This window comes from Carassius auratus, chromosome 18 (assembly GCF_003368295.1).
Source record: "Carassius auratus strain Wakin chromosome 18, ASM336829v1, whole genome shotgun sequence".
Taxonomy (NCBI): domain Eukaryota; kingdom Metazoa; phylum Chordata; class Actinopteri; order Cypriniformes; family Cyprinidae; genus Carassius; species Carassius auratus.
In genome coordinates, this window is record NC_039260.1 from 2,385,938 (window position 1) to 2,389,787 (window position 3,850).

Consider the following 3,850-nt stretch of genomic DNA (forward strand, 5'->3'; position numbering starts at 1 on the left):
GGAGAGGGCGCTGGACATTCACTCCCCCACACCTACAGTTCCTGCCGCTGTAGCGAGCACATGGTGGGACCAGCTGATCTTCACAAGTTTTTGCAGAGCCTCAATGGTGTATTTAATCCATTGGAGGTAGTGGATGTTCACTGCATACAGACCCATTAGGAGTCCAAATAACGTGGGGACATGGGAGATGTCAGTGATGACAGGATGTCCAAATGAGACCAATGTTGGTTATTCCTTGGAAGCACATCACATTGCTGTTCCTCAGTTACAATCAGAATGCCCTCTTCAATTTCTTTCTCAACATTCTTAATGTCACCGGATGGCTGGGAAAAGAAAAAAATATTACATTACTTAATAAATTTATAACAAATGAACACACATATGTACATACACTATTAAAGTTGTGTGTTTTTTTAAAAGCACAGCTACCAATAAATGCAAATTGTAATTCACCTTCAAGTGGAAGATATTTTGAAAAATTTAACCAAAAATGAAAGTCAAAATTAAATGGTGCTCCTCAACGGTTTCGTTTAGAAACATTCAAAATAACTTCCTGTATTAAACCGTTAAAAGCCTGTACAAAATTCTATGTTCTGCTGAACACAAAGAGTTTAAAATCCCATGGGAAGATAAGTGTAAAATACACCCCCAAAACCAACTATACTAAAAATGGGGGGAAATTATTTTATTCACTGGTATTCTACATGATTTCTGAATGACATAAAATGTGACAAACCAATACAACATTCAGGTTTTTTTTTCTGAATCCAATTCTAAGTGTCTAACCTGTAACACCATTTATACAATGATCAGAAAATATATTGGTGTAAATGGGTATTCCTTTTAAATAATAGTCTGTTGCACTGCATGTTCAGAGTAAAGCATGACTCTTAAAGGGTTGGTTAACCCATGTATGTTTTACTCACCCTCATGGCATCGTAAGTGTGTATGACTTTCTTCTTTCAGACAAATCCAGTCGGATTATATAAAAAAATATTTATGGCAATAGGTGGGTGTTTTTTTCAACAGTCCAAAAGTAGTCAAATAATGTGCATCAATTCATAATAAAAAGTACCTCACATGGCTCTGAGAGGTGAATAATGTCCTCCTGTAGCGAATCCATGTGTTTTTGTAAAAAAAATATACATATTTAAAATGTTATTCAAAACATATTTAAACACTTTTCTCTCACTTTCGTGAGAGCCATTCCGGGTGAATGAAAATAGGACATATGGGTCATGCATGCACCGATGATAAGTGATGAACACGGAAGAGCGGAGGAGAGACAACAATACGCCAATCACGAAGTAGGATCACAAAATTAGGCTTGCATGTATGATAGTCAGTGGAAGAGAAAAAAAGTGTTTGCAACTTTAAATATGGATATTTTTCTTACAAAAAGCGCATCGATTTGCTACAGGAAGCCTTTATTCACCCCCCAGAGCCATGTGAGACACGTTTTATTGATGGATGGGTGCATTTTATTTGACTATTTTTGGACTGCTGAGAAAAAAAACACACCTGTCTGCTGCCATTAAATAACTTGGAAGAGCCAGGAAAATTTTTAATTCAGCTCAGATCAGATCCGTCTGAAAGAGGAAAATCATAAACACATAGGGTGCCTTGAGAATGAGTAAAATGTGGCCTAATTTTAATTTCTTGGTGAAACAATCCTTTAAGCAAAGTTGCTAATGGCCAATATGCTAGCACTGAACATTTTCAGGATTCAAAACAGTATTCAGCAAAATAATAAAGAATGGCTATGTCCATAAACAGGGTTTCTGGTGGTTTTATGAAGATAAATTCAACACTTTATAAAGACATTTTAAATACCAATTATAGAAAATTCAAGGAATAAAACTCAAGGGAAAATAATGTCAAATTATGTTCTCTAAATTTTGAAGCTGTTTTCCAATGCAAATATCTACATTTTCGTAAAGGGTTCACCCAAAAAGGAAAAGAAAGAAAATTGTCATTTACTAAACCTCAAGTTGTTTTAAACCTGAATTAGTTTATTTCTGTTAGTCCCAGTCCCAGATAGTCTAACACAGTACACAACACCACAACGTGTTACAACCCCAGATCACCCAGATTTCTTCTTCTTCTATTACCTGGACCACATCACTGCAGACTGATGGTGCTCAGATTGGTCATCCACAAGTGTAATCCCAGCAGTTATGTCCTTGATGAATTCCTGCGCAGAGCCTGTGTGCTTTAATAAAAACAAAGGGATGCATTAAACAGGGCCTTACAATCATAAAGCATATAGACTCCAATAAATGTGCATTTATAAATAAATACATTTACTTACAACTTTGTCCAAGCTCTACAATGTAAATGTCATTTGCATTATGTCTGCATAGCATTTTGATGGATAACTGCAAAAGGACTCGCTGCAGTCCATCCACAGGATTATTGAATTCTGCGCTCAATCTTCAGTCATTCCAAAATATCATAAACATGAAAAATACAAAAACATGTTAAAACACTGTAAAATAATAAACGTACATATATAAATAAATCTTTACAGAGAAAGTCAAATGTATTGACAAGTTTGTATTAAATGCCAAAGACAAACTATACCATCCAGACCATGCTTTTAAATGACACAACACATAATTATAACACAATAAAAGGAAATTTAACACATTTGTGTCGATCATTATTGTATCTCTACTTATACAAGATATATGCTATTATTACTTTGAACGTATGCAATTTACTTATGACCATCTATTCACCATAGACTGTATAAAAACAGATATTCACGCAGCATTACACTGGGTTCTAGGTTCTGGTGAGGCACTTGAATGACTAACGTTACTTCAGAAAACTGAAAGAAGAGTTTGTAACGCTACCTTCAGAACTTCATCTGAACCGTAGACTGTAAAATAATCATCAGAACTAAGCTTATGTCAGCGATATCAAATGTAACGTTAAGATACGCGCTCCAGAAGAACTCTGAGGGAGCTGCTCGTTCGTTTCCCAGTTATAACATGCAGAAAAGACACAGTTCGAATAGTAATCTTCTTTTTTTCTCCTAATTTTTCATCGATGTATATTCTGACGGATGTCTTACGCTGTCAGGTTTAGAGCAGTTCCTTTTTTTTAAAATTCCCGCCGTTCTTAATCCGTAAGTGATCCGCCTTGAGCTCTCGCGCTCTGTTTGAACGGTCTCTAACGCAGCCCTGGGCTCAAATAATACATACAAAGTGTATTTTTATCGTTCTCCACATAAGTTCAGCTCAGCTGTCCCGCATGGGAGAATATCTGTTTTAATATTTATAAGGAAAATACTGTGGAACCGCCTGTATTTTGAGGCTTCAGAGTTCCGCGAAACGAACATTTACATACAGTAACTTACATTCAGAATATACGACTCTTTAAACCATACTTACTCTTCTGAGACAACAAATGTAATTTTACACATTAAGCCAATAAATACGAATATTTTACTTACCACAGTTGTATTCTAGTAAAATGTCCAAACTTTGAGGAGAAACTGACTAGAATGGCTGACGACCTTCTTCCCTCTTCAACAGCCTTCACGAGAATGAGGAGATCTCGCGATAAGTGATGTTGTGAACGTGATATTGCTATTGAATTGAGTCAACAAATTTTTTTAAGTTATGAGGACAAATAACCTAGTTCAGTCAACTTTCAAACTAGTTGAGACACTGAAAACTTTAAATTTTTAGTTGAATGAACAAATTCAGTAACTGCAAGTTGTGTCAACATAAAAAAAATAATTGAAACAACTAAACTGCTAAATAATTTTTTACAGTGTATGTCATTTAGTCTCATAGTGACGATTCAACTGTAAAATGTAAAATCATAATCCTCATAATTT

The 3,850-nt window shown here is 35.3% G+C and overlaps 1 long non-coding RNA gene across 1 annotated transcript; it reads right to left on the reverse strand.

Annotated features, from left to right (window-relative positions):
- Nucleotides 1-266: 266 nt before the first annotated feature.
- Nucleotides 267-2,477, reverse strand: LOC113118764 (uncharacterized). Its single transcript, XR_003294367.1, has 3 exons — nt 2,312-2,477; nt 2,112-2,212; nt 267-323 (listed from the first exon to the last, which is right to left on the reverse strand). It is a non-coding gene; the product is annotated as an uncharacterized LOC113118764 (long non-coding RNA).
- Between the last annotated feature and the right edge of the window lie 1,373 nt (nt 2,478-3,850).